At 35.1% G+C, this 23,095-nt stretch overlaps 1 protein-coding gene and 1 pseudogene across 13 annotated transcripts in view; one reads left to right on the top strand and one right to left on the bottom strand.

The window, feature by feature from the left end:
• DLG2 (discs large MAGUK scaffold protein 2) overlaps nt 1-23,095 on the bottom strand; it is a 1,668,408-nt gene that overhangs the window by 1,129,951 nt on the left and 515,362 nt on the right. The gene's annotated exons all lie outside the window — the stretch shown is intronic.
• On the top strand, nt 3,915-4,033 carry LOC118603632 (annotated as a pseudogene).

Genomic DNA, 23,095 nt, shown 5'->3' with positions numbered 1-23,095 from the left:
TAGTGGGGCCAATTCCTCAGAAGGTAAAAAAAAAAGAGAGAGAAGTAGATTTATTGAATAGAAAATCATAAAATTGCTTTTAGATATGTTGGTTTGATGTTCTTGTAAGGAATCAAAGTGAGAATGCTGAGAAGGCACTTAGGATACATAGCTCAGAAGTTCAGAATAGAAATTTTAGTAGGAGATATGAACTTGGGGTAATCAGTAAGTAAATAAATGATAACTGATGTCATGAACGTGAATGAGATCACCTTGGGAGAAGGTTGAGAATAACAGTGATGAAGACCTCAATTATAAGTTATATATATATAGTATATGTATATAGCACAGACTAAATGAAATATTAAGAACTTTAGAGCTTTGAACCTAATATGAATACTGGATCTCTTGAGGGAGAGACACCATTGATGATTCTTCATCATCTATGAACATCAAGATCTTCCTTTCTCTTACCAAGTAGTCAGTCTTATGCGCCTAGAATTCAACAGAGAAGCAAATGGTTTTCAATGAAAGGGAACTAAAAGTCATAGTTCCCTTTCCTTTTCACATGCAATTCATCCTTTTTGTCCCTCCAAACTCCATACTTACAAAGTCCTTCATAATGAGAATGTACAACTAGGGTAGTAGCTCTTTTTAAAATAGCAAGCTGCCTGCTCATTATGCTGGACAGTAAGAAATAAAGTGTATGTAATTATTATGGAAATGGAAAATTCTTTCAAAGAAAAAATATAACAAATCAGCCCTAGGTCAACTTTTTCTATTGCAAATTGGGGTAAGACAGCGATGACCCTCTTTTCTTCATTAACTTTCTGCTTGTTCAAAGATAGGTTTACCATGCTAAAGCCTGACATTTGTCCCTTATTAGCACAAAAACAAAAAACAAAAAAACAAAAAAACTCCAAAACAAAACAAAACTAGAATTCCAGTTTTTCCAGAGACTGGAGGCGAAATCAGCATGTGGTTTTGAGGTTGGATTACATTTGTAAAATATGAATTGCTAGCTCTTCTCTGCTAATCAGCATGGAGATGTCTACAAAGTAATAAGAACAAACGCTCTACAAAACTACAGTTGTTGAAATAGTTGTGTTCCTTGGGGCTCTATTTCTCATTTATCTAGTTTCTCAGCAACTAGCTATGACAGCTAAGGGATCCTCTGGGTCTCTGTCAGTCACTACAATGGCTATAAGTCAATTGGCAAAGATGGGTTATTCCTTTAATGACTCCAAAAAATACCTACTACCTCACAAACAGGATGAAATTTCTGATTCAATTACATGCTTAAAAATCACCAAATAGTTACTGAGTGCTCCCCCAAACACGAAATATTTTACATTTTGAAATATTAAGAAGCATAACGTAACTCGTGGCTTCCAGGAATTTATAATTTATTGATAGCTTGAAACAATTATATGTCACAAGACAAAAGGTTAGAAGGGCAATTAAGCTTATGCATTTCAGACAGAGTAATTAGTGAGGGTTCTTAAGAGAAAAGCTGATTTTGTGTATGGCATGTGCATACATGTGTGTGTGTTTGTATGTGTGTTATAATGATAAAGATGTCAAGAGACAGGAGAGACGTACATTTCCGTACATTTCCGGTCTGATTAGAAAAGGACAATGCGGTTTCGGGATTATGGAAGACCAAAAGTAGATCTGTTCATTTGAAGGAAAACATTGAGTCATAGGGATGGGAGTTTCAATTGTCAATATGGTAATTTAGTGATGATTCCTATGTACCATGACCACATCTCAGAATATTTTGTATATTATCTAACAAAAATACAGGGCTACCACTGTCCATTTATTATAAAATGTTTAATCTATTACAAAATACAGTTTGGTTTAAAACACAACATAGGTACAAAATACATTTCAACCCAAGTATGAATGATATCAAGCTCCTTCTAATCCCAACTTGTTTCTTGTGGTAGTGAATTCTGGTACTCAAATGACAAAAAGGAAAAAAAAAAAAAACAGTCTAGCATAATTTATACAAACAGATGTGTCTAGAAAAATTCCAAATCATTGACAGCCTAGAAAAATAACCAACTTCAAAAGCTTTTAACAAGCAAGCTGAAAATAAGAATATTCTGAAGTGATTTTTTTTTTTAAGCATAAGAATCATACTATGAGTCATTTGGGATAAAGATAATGCAGTTGTCATAGTAGATAAGAATGAATGGAGAGGAAACAGCTCACCAGAGAGAGGGCAAATACTTACGGGAGAAAGAAATCACTATGAGACTGCACAAGGAGAACTCCAAGCCTGATTAAGGAAATAAGCAGGAAAAAGTCAGCAGAAGATAGAATTGGCTCACACCTGCCTATAAGACAGGGGCAGCCTTCAGTGGAACAGAGAGCTCACTCGAAACATCAATCATTTCCAACTGGGAATCACTATTGAAACATGTAGACAATTAAGTGCTCAGCCATCCCGTGACTTATTTCAGAACCTGTCCATATGTCAGTCAGCCACCTGCTCAGCAAATTGAACAGCACATGAGTTTAAAACCGAAATAGTCTGAATTTTTTGAAAAGTATATTCCTACTTTGTCAGTTTGCATAAATACCAAACTATTAAAGAATAAGTATATTGCCTTATAGATGCTTATCATATAGATGGATGATTTACTGAACTAATAAGGAATGGTATAGTATAAACTCTATTTCCAATGTAATAAGTACTTTATTTTAAAGCAGAACATCTAAGAAACTAAGGTCATGGGCACAGGTTAAAATAATAAATTTAAAAAATTGTCCGTAGTATTCAAGATTGTTCAGAATGTTTAATGCACTGGCATTGGCTGGCTTTGAGGAGAGTACAAATAAAAATTTAGTATGGTCCAAACTCTCAAGAATTTACTAACTCTAGACTTGCAGTATAAAACAATCAAGAAAATCAATTATGAATTTACTCATTTATTGAGCATCTACATTGGGCAAGACACATTTCTAGATACTAGAGTTACAGAGATAAAAAACTAATGGAGCTTATATTTGGTGGGCCAGATGTAATTGTAAATAACAGTTATGAAGAATGTGAGAACATGTCAAAAAATAAAACTGCAGCATATTGCAACGAACTGAAGTATATAAATTTGTCACCCTATCTTCAGACTATCCTAGTAGTGTTAGGGCATAAGTGAGTTGGGGACAACAAAAATTAGTGGCACTGGTGGGACCTAGAGACAAACGTGTCAGATGTGACCTTTGCCTTGACATTTACAATGTTTCGTATTATCGCTTCTTGACAATAGGTTATAAGGACTGGTTTTGAAAGTATTCCAAGATGTAACTTTAAAAACTCAAATAAAATAACTTGTTATTTACTTTCAAGATTGTCAGTACTTTTTTTTTTTTTTCAATCCAGTTGAAGAGGTTAGAAAAAAATTTGTTAAATTTTTCTCTTCCTGCATTTTGCTATGTCAAATCATCTCTGGAGGTAATAGTAGATGTGATTTCAGATATTTGGTATGTCTTTTGTTCTGGAGATTCTTATATACAGACATTGTTTCACCAAAAATCTAGATAAAATGGAACAGAATAGAGACCCCAGAAATAAACCCATACGTATATGGTCATCTAATCTATGAAAAAGAAGGAAAGAATATAAAATGGGGGTAAAGACAGTCTATTCGCTAAATGGTATTGGAAAAAACTGAACAGATAAATGCAAAAATAAAGAAAAGAAAAGAAACTGGACCAACTTTTTACACTATAAACAAGAGTAAACTCAAAATAAATTAAAGACTTAAATGTAAGACCCCCAAACTATAAAAGCCCTAGAAGAAAATATATAAAGTAAAGATTCTGACACTGCTCTTAGTAGTATTTTTTCTGACATACCTCCTTGGGCAGGAAAAACAGAAGAAAAAAAATATACAAATGAGATGATATCAAATTAAAAAGTTTTTATCTATGGCCATGCCACCTTGAACATGTGCAAACCCATCTGATCTTGGAAGCTAAGCAGGGTTGGGCCTCATTAGTACTTGGATGGGAGACCACCTAGGGATATCAGGTGCTATAGGCATTTTTTTAAAAAAAGTTTTTACACAGTAAAGGAAACCATCAACAAAACAAAAAGACAACCTAATGAATAGGAAAAGGTATTTGCCCATGATACATCTTTTAAGGGGTTAATATCTAAAATTTATAAAAAAAACTTACACAACTCAACACCAAAAAACCCAAACAATCAAATTTAAAAATGGGCAGAAAAACTAACAGACATTTCACCAAAGAGGACACAGAGATAGTCAATAAATATAAGAAAAGATGCTCCAAGTCATTAATCATTAGAGAATTGCAAATTAAAACCAAATGAGATATTACCTTACACTTGTCAGAATGGCCTTCAGCAAGAAATCAACAAACAAGGGTTGGCGAGGATGTGGAGAAAAGGGAACCCTTGTGCACTGTTGATGGAATTGGAAATTGGCATAGCCACTACAGAAAAACAGTATGGAAGTACCTCAAAAAATTAAAAATAGAACTACCTTATGACCTAGCAATTCCACTTCTGGTATTTATCTGAAGAAATTCAAAACACTACTTCAAAAAAATATATGCACCCCTATGTTTATTGTGGTGTTATTTACAATAGCCAAGATATAGAAACAACCTAAGTGCCCATCAATAGACAATTGAATAAAAAAGATGTGGTGTATACATAGAATCTTATCATTTTTGACAACATGGATGGATCCTAAGGGTATTATGCTAAGAGAAATAAGTCAGACAGAGAAAGACAAATGCCAAATAATCTCACTTGTATGTGAAATCTAAAGAATAAAATAAATGAATAAACAACACAGACACAGACTCAAAGATACAGAGAACAAACTGATGAGTGTCAGATGGAAGGGAGTTTTGAAGGGCTGGGTGAAAATAGTAAAGGGATTATGAAGTACAAATTGGTGGCTATAAAATAGTCATGGGGATGTAAAATACAGCATAGGGAATATAGTCAATAATATTGTAATAACTATGCATAGTGTCAGGTAGGTACTAGAATATTTGGGAGGGTAACTTTGTAAATTGCATAGATGTCTAACCACTATGCTGTACACCTGAAAATAATATCAAATAATATTGACTGTCAACTATAATTAAAAAATAAAAATAATTTAAAATTTTAAAAATAAATAAATAAAATTCTAGATAAAAGGGTATAAGGCTGTGCAATAGTTTTTCCATCAGATTTGCTTGCATCAAAATCTTTGAATTTTTAAAAAATCTAAGGAATGTTATAAGTAGATATAAACTACATCAAAAACCATATTTTTCTTTTATGAAAAAGATAAAAATTATGTTTTTTTTTGGTTTTTACTCCTTTTTACCCTAAAATGAGATGAATGATAATCAACTTCCCAAAGGAAATGGAGATGTGACAATAAACTTCAAATCCTTACAGACATAACACATACAGTCTGTTGTTATGTCTGTCAATTTCTCTTTTCTTCTTTACGTCTCCCATCCCCCATGGTTTCAGAACTTTACTTTTCTATATTTTTTCCTGTTATCCCTTGAACCATCACTTTGATAGTGTATTACCAAGCTTCCTCATCTATAAGTGACTTAATCCTTCACAAAAAAATAAAATAGCCACCTTAAATATCGTTTCTCTACTGCCTTCATAATAATAAACATTGCATGCTAAGCATCTTAGCCAACACTCACTCCCACAACATCAACCAGCACTGATGTTTTTGTATTCTCTTCTTTTTGAAGGCAGCGTAAGAGCCATAAAAAGAAACGATACTAACATTCAGGTTTTTTTTTAGCTGGTGTGAGTTTTCACTTTTGTAGTGGTAGACCACTGGGCAAACAGGTATCTGTAAACTGTGCCTAAAACAGAGTTCTTAGCGTTAGCTTCCCAACAGATGGTAATATAGGCTCCTGAATTTCTCTTTGCCAAATATTCCTCCCCCTCAGGCTGCAGTCAAATGAGGACGATCACAGGCTAATCACTTATGTGAGCATGAAGCAGGTTGTATGAATACATGATAAGTAACCTGTCCAAAGGCGAGAGCTAGCTTAGTCAACCAAAAACTGGGGTGCTAATTCAAGAGGTGCAGTGTTCCTTAATGGAAATGCCACTGACATTCTGGAAAGACAATTGTGCATGTCATCCCACACCTTACTGGCTACTTAGCATCCCAGGACTCCTCCTTCTAAATGCTAGTAGCTTTCCCCAGTCATTGACTCAAACAAAAATGTGACCAAACATTTCTAAAAGGTGCCTAGGAGGAGAGCAGTGCCCCCAGGTGTAAACCATCAAGCTAGAAGAACTGTAGTACCATGATAATGATGCCTGGTAGAGAAATCGGGAAGGCAAGTGGTAAGAAGTAATAAAGGCAACAGCTGGAGGTAGTACAAAGACTGAAGGCTTATACCTCTGAGGGCTTTTAATACTATTCTGGACGATGATACGCCACAATGCTATCTAGAATCACTTAAAGTTTCCAAAACAGGCCCATATTTCATCTTTTATTCCTTTTAAATGGCTTTTTCAAAATACATATTTTAAATGTCAGCATTATTGATTTTTGGCTTTTGTTTCAGATTTGAGTAGCCCTCATAAGATGCTGGATACCTCATAGAATTTTCTTATTGATTCTAAAGAAATGACTGCAACCCTTGAAATTAAATAAAACTGTTACAACTCTAATCCTCATGTCCTTAAACAGCATAATTCACTTTCCTTAAGAAGAGAGATCTCCAAAGGAAGCAGAGAATACAGGTCATGCTGACACCAAACTTCCTGCAGGAAACGTGAAGTGTGCTTCTAAGCAATGCCAACTCCAAGCTCTTAGGAAAACAGGTTCTTGTGGGAAAGGGGCTTGTGACAAACCAAAAGAAAGGCAGAAAGAATAAAATGCATGTGGAAGATGTGTTTGTTCCCTTCTAGGATCAGGGAAAATTTTTTCTCTTCTTTCTTGTGAAAGAACAATAGTCTTCTACAGTCAGAAACTGATAAGACATGATAACTTATACTAGGAGAATAAGGAAGATTGAGAGAAGTTACTTGCATGGTCATCTCAAAAAGTAGGAAGAAGAATCAAAGAGTTGAAAAGACAGCACCTGAGGGTCCCGGAGCCCAGGAGACAGAGAAATTCCTGCCTCATTCCTCTTTTTTAGTGATTGCAAGGGATTTGAGATTGGACCTAACAATTTGCAGCCTTATTTTTAAAAATGTTTTAGTAAATCATATTTATCTTTATTCCCTTATACACAGTGATGTGCGAGGAAGGAAGTATATTCTCTGTGCCTGGATTTGTTATCTCTGGGCACCAGAATCTTGAATGCAATACTCACCTAGAGTCAACCCAGTTCAGGTAATTTCTTTCATAGAATTTACAAAGGTTCTTTAATTCAAGTTTTTAAGATGACAAAAAGTTGAGGATGACTAAATTCACTTCTAAAAGGGAATTACAGTCAGAACTTTTAAAGAGCATTTACTGTTCACATACCATCCTCTCTTCTTCCATTTCTCCTCTCACTAATTACTGATGATATCCCTCAACTTCTGTCGTTGAAAGAAAAATTCTGGCAGTCCCAATCCTTGACCCAAGCTATCAGTGCTAAGATGTTCACTTCTACTTCAAAGAACTTATTTAAATCTTATCCAAAATGCCATTCATTTAAGTGATTGAGTTCTTATCAGTAGATTTCTTCTGAGGCTCTGTTTGTTTCATTACTCTCAGCAGAATGTACACACAACTGACTGATATTAAAATGCGCTGTGTCCCCAATCTGAACCCTCTATGTCCAAATCTGCATTTGCTCTGTAAATCTATGTTCTATGGCATTTTTATTTCTTTGGGCAGGAAACTGTAGGTACCATGAGACTTCTTGTGGCAAATATACATTAGCCTGGCAACTCTAATCTCAAAGAGGATTATTTAACTACTTCATTACCAGTATCGTGTTAAGAACAGTGGCACACAAGTATTCTAAGTTATTCACACATATAATATGTGCATTTTAGATTGTGTTTTTCCCCCAAATTAAAACATAATCTAGGATAAATATTCCCTTTATTATTTATCAAAGAAAGAATTCCAGTGCTATAAACAGTTTTTGGAGAAAAACAAAGAAAAATGATATTAATTTCAGGTGACCTCATAGTCTGGTATTATAGAGAAATACTGGTTAAGCATTTTTCTGGTTAAGATTGAACCATTTTATCTTTAGGCTATTAGATCTTAGACTGATGGACTTGTCTGAAATGAAGAACGAGTATGGTCTCTAAGCAAGCATTAAATTCTAACTTATAAATACAATGTAAAAAAAAATGGTAATGATACCAGGGTTGAATAAAAGGAATTAAAAGAGAAATTATAAAATCGTGGATAAGTATCCATGGAGCAATTTAGGTATTAACCAGAGTGCAAAAGTTGTTCGCACATTAGAGGAAAATGACTTTGAAAAGTTTTCACAAATATTCAGAAAAAAATTTAATGAACCAGATTTTTGTAAGCATCTAATGATTTTCTGGCATGGGAAAAGGCAGACGCAGTGTGAAGGCAATGCAGAATAATAGTTAATGCCATGGAATCAGTCAGATAGAACCAACCTTAATTCATGGCTCTCCTTATTACTGGAACTTGAGGTTCGGTAAATTGCTTAGTTCCTGAAAGCCTCAATTTCCCTATCTTTAAAGTGGAGATTTAAAAAATACCCATCTCATAGGCATGACTATGTGGCTCCATGCCTAATACATATTAGGACTTCATTACATGTAGCTCCTGCTGTTAATGATGGAAACCAGCACCACCATGGTATCAACCCTTTCAGGGTACAAGGTTCCAGGGAAGGGTGTAATGGTCCACTGGCCAGAAGAACTAAATGGATTTTCAAGCCATTACCAGAGAGAGAATTTAAGCACTAACAGAATAACTCAATGATATTCAATAGATCCAAATAAAGATACTCCACTTGGAAATTCAATTAGATCAACTCCACAAATGTTTATTGAGAGCCTGCTTATTCACTAGGTACTGTGTTGGGATCAGGAGATTTAAAGACTTGTAAAAGCATGGATCTTATTCCCAAGGGGCTTAAAATCTTGAGAGAGATAGACTCACAAATTTACAAATCCCTTAGAGGAGTTTCAAAGGAAGGGAAGCATTAGCTTAATCCAGGAAAGTCAAAGGTGGCTTTGAATAATGGTTGGCACTGAAATACAAGCTGGGGTGAATTGCTAGAGAGCAAAAGTTTTTTTGTCATTAATCTCTGTTTATTGCTTCTTCCTCTGCCCCACATCCAAGATAGATTTGAGGGCTACTTTCAAACTTCCCAGGCCTTCTGGGGACTTACATTTTTATAATGCAGGAAAAATATGCACCTCTTGACTATAAAAATTAAAGAAGAAACAAAAAAATTATTTGCTTTTCTGTCATGTGTTTTCTACCAGTCTGCTATGACTACTGAATGCGAAGAGGGAAAAAAGAAAGATAACTATAAGTTATTTTTATTAAAGAGAGATTTCAGACCCTGTGTCTGTTTTGGGAAGCTCAGAAAACAATGCCCGTGCTAACTCTCAAACATTTCTTGGTGCCATTGTCAGAAATGACTTGGATGGGCCACAGCTACAACTCATAAAATTATTCGTATGTGTATTTTCTCTGTATAACACTGGAATATATCTAAGAACAATGTAACCTGGAAGAAGCCAAGCTATTTCATTTGCCAAGTACTTGTCATCACTTTAATTAAGTTTACTTGGCTGGAAACCAATAATTTATGGAGATAGGAGACATATTGTTCAGAAGAGAATAAAAAAGAATATTTAATAGCACATATTTATGTCCATTATTTTTAACATGCAACCTTGTCAAACATGGTCAAATCACTAAAGCAAAAAATTAAGCCTATTTAAGCATAATTTTGGAATATTTATTATAAAGTAAAGGTTATAAGAAATTAAAATTTTAACAATTTTTTTCATTAAGTGATCTTAAGTTTCTACCTAAGAGGTATATAAGCTCAGATTCTCACTCAGATTTTAATTCTGTCAAACAATCCCAAGAATGCAACTAAATTGAAGAGAATAAATCTCCAGCAAGGAAGGAGAGAGATAGACCCGGAACTGTGACCTTTTCCTTTGCCATATATTTTTAGTTAGCCAATGGCCGATCCATGTTTTAGATTCTGCTGTGCAAGAGATACAGAACACCTTTAAAGAGTAACTGAAAAGCACCATCTGTTCATATTGAAGAAAAATTTTTTAACTTGTTCATCATAAAAATTGCTCTCCAAAGAAGTACACTGGAAACATCCGGATGTGGGGTTATAATTAAAAATAAAAGCAAAACGGCCTCCCTTAAAAGAAGTGCAGCTCTTAATTCAGATTTACTGGAGAGCTAATAATGAAAGGGAAAATGCTGGCATCTATAGATATTGGGAAGTCTTGGGATTTGGGTTTTATCACTGCCCATCTGGTTATATTCATTCTTAGAGAAAAATTTTAAATAGAAAAAAAAATCAATAAAAGTCTAAAAAATGTGCATTCCAACTGGGATGCTCCTATTAATTCTGTTTCCCTTTTTTGTGTGGATTATATCGGTTTCCATTGATGACATCATGTTAATGCATGGGGAGAGAAATGGATGGAGACCCATACATCCACTTAATCCAGTCTGGTCCACTTAATCAGGATCAAGAGAATAGCATTAAATAAGTTTTTTTTTTCATTAAGCCAGGGCAACAATAATAAATTATCAAGTATCATGTTTTGAGCCCTACATATGGGAAAATTGAACTTCGAATAGTTGAATTACTTGCCTATGGTTACATTTCTAGAGATCAGTAGACCAGAAATTCAAATCCAGGTCTATCTGCCTCCAACTGCTGTTTTTTCCACTACAGTGGACTGTCTCCTGGGCTACACAATGGGATTTGTTTTTCTTCCTCTCAGTTTCCTTAACATAACCGCTACATCTATTATACTAGTATTTACAATTTTCCATCTATATTTAACCAATTCAAACCTCCTTGTGGCAATTCATTACGTAAAAGACCATCTCTGGAAGTTAAAGTTTCTCAGATAGAATGTTATGAATAACAGCAGCAGCAGCAGCAACAATAATACACTGGCTCTCTCATTTGTTCATATTTTTCTTTCTCCTTTCTTTTTTTTGCCTGTCTCTCCCTGTGATAGCCCATTGCAGGCTGATTATCAAACAAGAGTTGCCCTTGTTTATGTATTTTGCTATTTTTTATCTTTTTTGCAATTGCAGGAAACAAGTTCTTTTTCATATTACCTTTATTCCACCCTTCATCTCTTTCTCTCTCCATCTCCAAGAAAGATCACCAGCAATACTTTTCTCTCCTCCTCCTTCACTCTTTCCAGAAATATCAGCTAATCTTGGCTGGCTCTGCTTTCACCTAAATCCTTTTACACTATGTTCAATGGGCAGAAATAATAGGTAGAAAATATGTATCATCTAGAGCTTTGGTTTTGATCCACTAGCCCAGGGGTCCCTAACCCCTGGGTCGTGAACCAGTACCAGTCTGTGGCCTGTTAGGAACCAGGCCACATAACAGGAGGTGAGCAGCACATGAGTGAGTGAAGCTTCATCTATATTTGCAGCTGCTCCCCAGCTCTAGCATCGCCACCTCAGCTCCACCTCAGATCATCAGGCATTAGATTCTCAAAGGAGCATTGCTGCCTGGGGACTGCTGCACTAGCCAATCTTGCCTTGATGGCACCTGGAAAGCTTCTGAGGTGCACCTGGGTTTACAGTTAACCCTTGAACAATGCAGGTGGTTAAGGGTACCGACCTCCCAAATATTTGAAAATCTGCATATAAGTTTTGACTCCCCCAAAACTTAGTTGCCCCTCGCTATCTGCAGGGGATTGGTTCCAGGATCCCATGCAGATACCAAAATGTGCAGATGCTCACGTCCTCTACATAAAATGGTGTAGATCAATGCATACAGTCAGCCCTCCACATATGCAGATTTACGACCAGCGATCAAAAACAGTACAGGTATTTATTGAAGGTAATCCATCTATAAGTGGATCGAACATAGCTCAAACTCATGCTGTTCTAGTGTCAACGGTATCGTGAAAGAGTGCTGAGTGCCAACACCACTGAATTGTAATGTGTTCCATGGGAGAAGGAAGGTTGGTCATACACATGTTTTGTATTTTCTATCCTTGGCTGAGGGCCCAAAAATCCTAATTCAAATTTAAATTCAAATTCAAATTCAAATTCAAATTCAGGAGTAAACCACTAGAGACATCAAAATCTCCTATATGCAAAATCACAAATATTTATTTCGACCTTTTCATGGGTTCCAACTATCATGGCTTATCACTGATAAAGATATAAAGAAATATAAAGACATGGATCCTGATGTCCATAGCTACTTGAAAGGGCAAGGCAAATACAGTGGTGTTATGGAATCTATGTTTCCATACAGAAGCAAAGAGAACAAATGCTATTGGAATGCATTAACTGGCAATATTCCTGAGGGCTACGAAAATCAATGAGGGCTTCATGGTGAGGTTGAGTCTTAAACTGAGTCTTAAACTATTTGCAGAACTTAAGTAAACAAAAAGACAAGCATTGGGTGTTCCATGATGTAGTGGGCGGCTTTCACAGAGTGAGTGGTGTTTGAGGAATATTAATTGATCAATATTATAATCAGTAACCACTACTATAGAAAACAGACATTATTATAGACAAGAAAAAGAACCGAAGAGAATAAAAAGCATGTTTTCGTGAGAATCACCCCACCGTGGGCACTGTTGGAGCACAGCAGGGAAAATAGGGGACGATATAATAATAACCATTTCTCACTTTGCTTGGTGCTAACTGTATGATAGTCACTGTGCCATCTAATTTAATATTTTTTAAAACTCCATAATTTAAAAATAATTATTATCTATTTTTAGAGATAAAGAAAGTAAAACTTGAGAAGATAAATATCTTGGTGAGGACGTGCAGCTCGCAAACCGTGAAAGCAAGATACTGAACAGTGGAGGTCTTCTAAAGCAAAGCCTCTGTGATCCGTCAAGCTGAGGGTAGCTAGGGTGCTTGAAGAATGGCATGTTTACTTATCTCCTTTGTTTTGATTCATCTATCCCTAACTTGAGGATAGATCTTGCTACTTACATGAGACTCCAGCTTGCCAAGATATAAGGCAGAAAAAGGCACAGTTCACTACGATTCCCTCAGGCTGTAGATTCTAAGCTGGCCTTGCATCTTTCATTGCAACCTTGGGATATTTCATAACCACAGCTTCCTCACGGGTAGGGCACAACAAGAATAGTGAAATGAAGCAATACTGTGTAGTGGAATGAGCTAAAATAGAGTCTCATGTACCTAGATTTAAATTCTGGATCTACCACTTACTATGTGACACTGGGGGAATTTTTTTTAATGTCCTTGAACTTACAACATGGAGATAATGACTTCTCTATGGAATTGCTATGCAGAGAGAAAAAAAAAAAGTCAGTTGCCTGTACAGTATGTAGCGCATAGTACAGGTCTATAATTCTTCATCTATAATTCTTATAGTCAGATATATTTTGGAATTTAGAACTCACATGGATTTTAGAAAGGTCAAAGATGCATATACCATATATTACCTAATACCTCAATAGAGTCTTAAAATGGATAGTACTCTATAATAAAATAATTAATAGTTCTATAATGAAATACATGGATTTTCTCACCATAGTAGAGTGAATAAAGATCTTACAGAGTTACCTGCTATTTCAGGTCCAGTTTTGTTGCCAAACTAGTTTGCTGAAAACTTATTTAACCCTTTTTTATTTTCTAGATAAATATGGCAAAATGCTGGGTCTAATAAAAGGATGTTCAGGATTAATTGAGCTATTTTTGCAGTTTTTCTCTAAGATTGTTTTTTAAATAAGAAGTAAAATGAAAACATTACTTTCAGTACTTTATTGAATATTACACATAGGATTAAGAGATTAGAGACAGACAAAGAGTTCAATAATTGGTAGTTTCCTTCTCTTGTGCTCCAGGAAAAGAATGAAGGGTACAAGTACCTCTCAGGTGTCAGGAAAATGATTAATTGTACTGTAGAGTGGTCAGGTCCTCCAGAACACTGCATTTTGGGATACAAATTAGTCATATTCTTATAAGAACCAGAGTTTGCCATTTTAAGCCGTTTGAGTAAGAAAGTCACACTGCTAAATCTATAGCAATCTGGTGTATTTTCCTCCTAGAGAACAAAACAGACTCTATTCACCTCTCCCTCTCTTACTCCAAACTTTTCTCCCTAATTCCTGCATATGTTCAAAACACTTGTCATTATGGCTTTTCCTACACTCCTCCCCACCCCAACCATCCTGAAGTCATTGATAGAAAAAGTCAATGACAGCCAGATCTTGGCAGATCATGCCCATAACAGTTTTGCTGTGAGCCCAAGGGGCTTCACCAAAGGTCTGTCTCAGACCTATCTGTCTTTTCCATCTGGGCAGCAAACTGAGCTGAGAAGGTCAGGGGCATGTTCTATGGGTAGGACACAGGCTAGACTTTGGAGGCCAGTTTGTATAAGGAGCCAAGCCATCCTCACAAACACTCAGCACATGTCATACTGGGGGGCAGTAGGTATACCGTCTGGAGGTCTTCTGGAATGCTGGTTGCCTAGCAACAAGATTCTGATTCTCTCTAACTCCAAATCTTAGTGGCAGAGAAACTTCTTATCCCCAGATTCTTCTTACCATTCCTCATCCAAATTCCCAGAAAACACAGGTGCTTCAAAACTCTGTATAACATGATTATATTAGCTACGTGGTGGCTGCATACATCTTCAATTTCCTTTTGGCGTCCTATCTGTATTTTTTATACAGCAGCACTTTCCTAGTAGTTTTAAATATAATATATCTAAAAAATATACATTGTTAGTTTTCATTTTCAAACAAAAACACATGTATTACATACATATGTATTAGAAAAAGACTGAAAGTGTACCAGAAAATACAATATCAGTAATATTCTCTTCATGGTAGGAATATTAGTGATATTTTATTATTTTGCTTGTCTGTATTTTTAAATTATCTATAATATTTGTCTCTCCATTCTGTAATAAGAATAATATAAACATGATATCTATTGGGATTACATACTACTAATCAACATTAAAAATGGTAAAGGAAGGACTACATGTACGCACGCAGCACAATTTCAATTCTATATATAAGCATAGGAATAGGAGGAAACTATCAATGAATAAAAAGAATTCCATTAGAATGAAGATAGTTCTTTCTCAAATTCTGAAATTTTAATTTAAATTATCTAATCTTAATGAAAAATACTATAGTGTTGGCATACTTGCAGCCATATATTTAAAAATGCAGAGGAAAATTATCTCTATCATTTCAACAAAAAAATCAGGTGACAGATTTCAACATCTGAAAAATAAAATGTATTTTGAACTTAGAGTTTATTTAGTCCTTCCTCTGTTCATACACTGAAAAACAATGTCTATGTATTTACTTCGTGCTAGATATATGAAAGGCACTGTAGATACAACTTAAGTAGTGGATCCTTGCCCTCAAAGAGGTCAGAGTCTATTAAAATTGAGACTGAGAGAAAGAAAATAGAAAGCATCATTTGTTACATTTTTAAACCAGGTTTTGTGGATGGTTTCCTGTGGATCTCTACAATGTATTTCTTAATTCTGAATTTGATTTCTATGATAATCTATTTAATATACCAAGTTTTTCAGGATCATCTTAATGATACCTGATAACTGAGTACTAACACATGACTTCAAAGTCGACATTTATGCTTGTGGTTATAATTGCACGGTACCAAGTATTATTTAATTTTCATGGCTAATGAGAAATAAAATTAAATATAAATGCCATACTTATGCCTCATGGAAGCCAACTGGTATTATGGGATATTTAACAGTAATACGATTAGTGGCAAATGGTCACAGAATTTAGTCATTTTAGAATGTGTAGTATGGTATGGTCAGGCTAAACTGTCAAAACCGTATCCATATTGTGAGTAGAGATTGGTTTCAACAAAATGTCATTCCTGCATATTAAATAAATGGTAATATGTTTGTGGGTTTTTTAAATTTTATTTTTCACTTAGAGTGACCTACAATATTATATTAGTTTCAGGTGTACAATATAGTGACTAGACATTTACATACCTTACAAAGGGCACATCCTGATAAGTCTAGTGCCCGACACCACACATAGTTATTACAACACTATTGACTATAGTACCTATGTATGTATAAAGATATGACATATATATACACATGGAATATTACTCAGCTATAGAAAAGAATAAAATCTTACCATTTGTAACAACATGGATTGACCTAGAGAGTATTATGCTAAATGAAATAAGTCAGACAAAGACAAGTACATTATGGTTTCACTTATAGGCAGAATCTAAAAAACAAACTTATGAGAACAAACTGGTGGTCACCACATATAAGGAGATTTGGATAGATGGGTCAAAAAGGTAGAAGAGATTAAGAAGTACAAATTGACAGTTATAAAAATAGTCATCAGGATGTAAATGTTAACCTTAATTTTACCCCATCAGAAGACAGCTCTATGAAGGAAGGGGCTTTATCGCTCTTATTCCCTGATAAATCTCCAGTGCTTGGCTCAAAACAAATGCCTACTAAACATTAACTGAATACATGAATAAATGGAGTAGTTTTAGTTTATATTTGTTTTCTAAATTTGTTTGCTTTATAGTTGAGTAAAATTATACCTGTTTTTATGCTCTGACATATTTAAATAGTACTCTATAATAAAAATAGTAATACAGGTGACTTATGAGAATTTTTCCCCTTTACATGATGTCTAAGTATTTAAAGGGTATTGAGAATCCTATAAAACTATAGGGTTAATCCTAACCCTTTGTCTTCCTATAATATCACTTTCTCGACATTCAAGTTGAAAACTCCCACATGCCCTTTTGTACTCTCATCCCTTCCTGCCAACTCTAGCTTTTTCCCTCACTTCACCATCATAACCTACAAAAAAATAAAAGATAAGGGAAGAGAATGGAGAATGGAGTAGGTTTTCCAGTAGCTGAAAAAACACTCAAGTGAAGAAAAGGGATTTTGGAGTCACAAGGACTTGGGTCCAAATTTTAATGTTATCATTTACATATTACCTGTCAGAACTTGAATAGCTTAGTTAAACAACTTTGATATCCAGTCTTCTTATCAATAAAATCTCCAAGTGCTTAGCTCAATGCCTGGCAGTAGCTCTGGGCAAGTAAGACCTCAGCCTCCAGACACATGCTTTATAAGGACTAACTCCGAACCTCCTCTGGCAGGAACTCCTCCTGATCGAGGAGTTGTACTTACCTGGAGCCCAAGCATCACCCTATCATGAGTTGACCCCTGAATCCCCTGCTTCTAGATCCTAGCTAGGTCTCTAATCCTTCTTCTGATAGTGGACCATTCCATTGGTGTGTACCCCTAAGTCTGAGGAGTGGATCTCAAATGATGTGGCTTATAAGCATGTGCTAGAATGTCTATAACTCTAAGTATGAGTCCTGAGCCATTGCTGTGTAAAGCCTGGCAGGAGAGGGAAAAGAATGAGGTGGATCCTGACCCACACTCAGGTCCATTTTTCCTATATTGCCTCCTTATGACTAGGAATTTTAAAAAGCTAAAACTCATTCAAATCTCACTTTGAACCAGGTCCTCCATGCTCATTTTGAAAGAATATTTGTTGAAGTAGGAATATTAAATGTGTTCAGTGACAGTTTGTTAGCTAGATTTAAGTATTTTAGTACGTGGCCTCCATCTGTACTTTTGCTTCAAGCCCTTCAAATAATATAGGTAGACCTGCCTGGGACACAGTAACTGTGGGTAGAAGCTATCATAATTACTACCTCGCAAGGTGACACTATGGTCAATTAATAAGCATTTATTAGAAACTGTTAGCTTAGAGCACTAAGCACCTTTGGACATTGCAAATATATATATAAAACCACCTAGGCTTCCGAGTGCTTATGACCTGATTGGATATTATAAATCATATACATAAGAAACTTAAGAATAATCTCAGAAGTGTCTAGAATTTTACGAAACCAATTTTCTGCAAGGCTTATAGAACACAGTCTCAATTGAATTATGGTCATTGGGGTTCTATAAATCTATGTATGCAATACCATACTTTCTTTGCCTGATTAAATTTTCTCATCTTTCAAAGGCCCTCAGGCCTGGCCTCCTGGGGAAAGGCTTCTTGGCTGCTCTCTGCCACCCTCCATTGCTCTTCTCTGAACTCCTGGTATAGTCAAGGTCATCAACAAAATTTTAGCTTCTAATTATTCTTTAACTGTTTCATGTTAATTGGTCTGTTCCTATGGTGACAGTTTTACAAAGGCAGGAATCTTGTCTTACATTTCACTTATCCAGTTTTCTCTAAATTGCCTCTTTCTTACATTTTCCCCATCCCCCTTTTTCCCCACTCTTCTCCACACATACTCTGTGTAAACTGATGAATCCCCCCACCATTTTTCAGCCCCAAATTATAGCATGTAATTAAGTAAGCACACATATACACCACATGTACGTGCACACACACATACACAGACTTCCAGGTCTCCTGCCCTTAGTGGGGTACTAAGTAAAGAATGGCTTTTTACAAACTATGCATGAGAGACAGTGCTCCACATTTTTGTTCCCACAGAGAGACCAGTTAGCCCTGAAGATTGTCTGAATAAGAATTAGATTCTGAAGTGGGGAAGGCTTTGAAGAGGAAAGTAGCCTTATTGTTGGAAGGAGCAGGAGAAACCCATTGCTGGGAGTTTGGCCCAGTCATCTTCTGCATCACCTGGGTTAGACAAAAATAAGTCTTTGACATGTTCCTCTTGGAATAGAGGTGGAAGGCTCTTAGCTGAAGTCATGTGCTCAGGGATGCTGGCCCCATTTCCTCTCTCTGGCCCAGGGCAAATGGTATCCTTTTGTTGAGGGCTTTCACCACAGCACAGCTGCTGAGGCCTCTTGCAGACTCTGAGCTCCATGCCTTAGCTATGCCAGCTTATTTCTGCTATTGTCCTTACAAGGGTGAGGACTCCATAGGCCAGGAAACATCTTATTCTTGAATCTCTAGCACACAAAACAGTGTCTGACATAAAATGGGTACTCAACAAAGAGCAATGTAATATGTGGAAAGTGCACAGGCTTTGCAGTCAGAAAGATTGGACTAAACTTGAATACTGGTTCCATCATTTATAAATTGTATGACTTTGAGATATATATATATATATATATATATATATATATATATAACTTAATTATATGATTTGCCTTATTATAGAGAGAATTTAAGGTTATATAAATATGATAAAATTTAAAATTAAAAATAAAAATTAATTTAAATAAGTTTATGAAAAAAGAGAGACCATAGAAGTGGGAAAGATATAATGAAAACACAGTGATATAATTTAGCAAAAGAGAAGTGGTTAGTATTGAACACTTGCTAGAGAGACATGAATATGATTCAAAGCACCTTAGCAGTTTATGACTAAAGAAAGATAATCATTGACCTGATTCAACATGACCGTATTATTTTAAAAAAGAAAAAAGGCCAAGAAGATCAAGGCAAACTACTCAGGAATCAAACAAAACCATATAAGTATCTCTCCCATGGGTTCTCATAAAGATAAATATGGCAACAACATATTACAGCAGACAAAGCAATAGTTTCATAGCTTAACTTCTTTTACTTTATTCACTTATAACATCATTCCCAACTACAGTTTAGTAAAGTAATTTTGGGCATAGTGCATAGCACCAGTACTGGATTGAGAGGCAGATAGATTTAAAATATTCTAGGAGTTCCGCAGAGTTTTAAGGCAGTCTTCTAAAATTACAATTTCTCTCAGCCAAGCTTTAAATAATTATTGAGTATTGAATAATCTGAGGTTATAGTTTGAGGTAAGTATTTGGAGTTCATGTATCAAAAGCAGAGGTGTGTTTCTTAATAGTCAGCTGAGAATGAGGAATTAAGACATCTTATGAAATCTGCAAAATCAGACAGTATATATGGAAACTGGTAGTGCACATAAGCACTTAGCAGAGCATCTGTCACTTATTAAACTTGTAATAAATAACTATTATTATTAATATTTCTGAATATATAAGTAGATGAATGGATACACTGTAGATATCCAATACAGACTTATTAATTGGTTGATTGATCAATTAGGAATGAGCACAGAAAAAATGAAATTGAGAGTGGGGTTGAGTCAGGTTGTCTGTGAAGAGGAGACATAGGAAGTGAAATATAGACACACCAGCCCGTTTAAACCATTGGCCTTCATGTACAGTGTATAGGCTTCTTTAGTGACTTCAGAAGAAAGACATGATTTGTAATATATTTTGCTAGCTGCAAATTACTATCCAAACTTGTATACAAGTTCTACGAGTGTAGGTTTTACCAAAATTGTGCCAAACATAATGATGAAGATAGAGAATTTAGCCAATCATCCAGATATTTCTAAATAGTTGGTTGCTCACGCCACATGTTTTTTCTCCAAAGATTTCCTGCTGTGATGCCATGTTTTCATCAATGGCAAGAAATCTGAAAAAGAATCTAAAAATTATTTGATAGAAAAAGCTGTAACTCATTTAACAAGTATGTATTGAATAGTAGTAGTAGTGATAATCATAATGATAATACACTATCTTTACTGAGCTCTCATGATGTTATAATTTTTATTATAAAATATAAGATACATATAAAAAGAGCATTAACATATATGTATCTTTTTAAAAAATCATAAAGTGAATCTCATGTACCAACCAAACAGCCAAAGAAATGTATCATTACCACTGACTTTGAAGCATCAGGTGTACCTGAACCCAACCATATCTCATATACTCTAGAACAGGGGTCTACAACCACCTGGCCGCAGACCAGTACCAGTCCGTGGCCTGTTAGAAACCGGGCCCCACAGCAAGAGGTGAGCAGCAGGAGAGCAAGCAAAGCTTCATCTGTATTTGCAGCCACTCCCCAGCACTAGCATCACTGTCTCAGCTCCAACTTAGATCATCAGGCATTAGATTCTCATAGGAGCACCAGTTCCCGGTGTCCAAAATGATTGGAGACTGCTGCTCTAGAGTACTTTATGTTGTTCATTCATTTGCTTTTTCTTATGATATATATGTATTTTTCTAAATAATGGTGTTTAATGTTGCCTGTTTCTGAACTTTATGTAAATAGAATCATACTATATTTTTCTCAATATTGTTATTAAAATTCATCCATATTGTAACCTATATGGGTAGTTCATTCATTTTCACTACTGCAGAGTATTCCATTGTATAAATAATCCACAATAGATAGATATTTAGGCTATTTTCAGGTTTTGCAATTATAAACAATAATGCTATAAGCAATATGATTAAACATGTCTGTTAATCCAGTAGTTATTAAATGACTTTATTTCATTTAGTAGTTATTACATAACTCTAGAGAGATGATATGTTCTTGTTTCTCTCATACTCTCAAAGAAAAATTATCTTGGATTAAAATATTCTTCTCTTTAACCATGAGTGTACTCTAATATTAGAGAAACCCAATCATTTTTCCTAAGATCTTTTTGCTTATATATCCTTCTAAAATAAATGTCCTTCTGCTGAAAATGCTCATCATCATATCTTCCTATAATTTCCAGGAGGGTAGAAATACTAGATTCTGCTGTGATCTACCTTGAGGAAAAAAAAAAAAAAGACTATATAAAAATTAGATATTAAGTTATAAGAGGAAAAAATCTATATCTCAACAGCTTTCTCCAATGTTGAGGCTTTAGGAAACAGAGTCCAAGGCTTTATATCATTAAAATATTTAAGATAATTCATACCTATTGGATGTCTGGCTGTGTGAAAAATATTGGGTAAAGTGGTCCAAAGATAATGTATAACACATAGTCTCTGCTGATATAAAGCAAAATTGTTGGGAAAGTACATGAGCATGCAAAAATACATATGGAAAAGACTGAAGTTTATTTCCAAATTAACTCTGCTTATCTACCCTCAAGAGAGCAAACTCCAAGGTAGATAAGGTTGAAGGTAGATCTTTATAATTTTTCACTAATTAACTCAAAGCTAGGTGTAAAAAATAATTTTAAGTTGGAAACATAGGTTTCAGGTTGCAAAAATATAACAATACAAATGGTCATTACATATAATTTAAATGTATTTGTCCTACCTAATTTTTACATGACTAACTTTGTTAAATAAGTTTGTCAAGCATAGAATTGAGAAGGGAGGGGTAGACAAATATCTAATTAGCTGGAATATTCCACCAAATTGTTAAATAAAAATAGCCTTCCAAAAACTTCTGTCTCCATATTTTTGCTTTGCCGATTTCTTTTCTTGGCTTCAAATATCAAACCTATCTAATCTCCAAAGGCTTTTACGAACCATGCTTTTTCCAATAGCTACCATACTATCGATCTCCTTCCCTATAAACATTTGGAAAGAGTATTCAATATTTCCTGCACCAACTGCATCAAACAATTCCATTTCTCACCTCACAGGAAAACCGTCTCCTGTCACTATCCTTCTATTAACAATGCTCAACATTAGAGACCTCTAAATGTCAAATTCAGAATAATTTTTTAATTATTATCTGACTTGATTTTTGTGGAAAATCTGACACTGTTGATTATCCTTTCCTGGAGACTTTCTTTCAAGGGCTCTCATCCCCAGGTATAACGAGTTCCTTTCTCTCCTCTGTTCTACTCTACACGATATTCTCTCTTCCTAGATTTTTTCCTCATGCTACCATGTCTTTAACAAAACAAAACAAAACAAAACAAAACAAAACAAAACAAAACAAAACAAAACAAAACACCTCCAGCCATCTTCCATCGCCCAACTAAAATGTCACCTCCTTTGTATATTCCACTTCCCAAAGGGTCCGATTGAATTTAGTCATTTGCTCTTCTGTGTTTCTGTAGCATTCTCTGTTTACCTTTATTATAGCCATTATTACCCCACATATTAACTATTTATTCATGTACCTGCCTCTCTCTACTAAATCGTAAAACTCCTTGAGAGCTGCAACTGAATTTTATTCATTTTTGTATTCTTGGCACTAGTTCAG

The sequence above is a fragment of the Rousettus aegyptiacus genome, unplaced genomic scaffold (genome assembly GCF_014176215.1).
Source record: "Rousettus aegyptiacus isolate mRouAeg1 unplaced genomic scaffold, mRouAeg1.p scaffold_m13_p_5, whole genome shotgun sequence".
Lineage (NCBI taxonomy): Eukaryota > Metazoa > Chordata > Mammalia > Chiroptera > Pteropodidae > Rousettus > Rousettus aegyptiacus.
The sequence above is the reverse complement of the archived record's forward strand: the minus strand, read 5'-3'. Positions and strand labels throughout refer to the sequence as shown.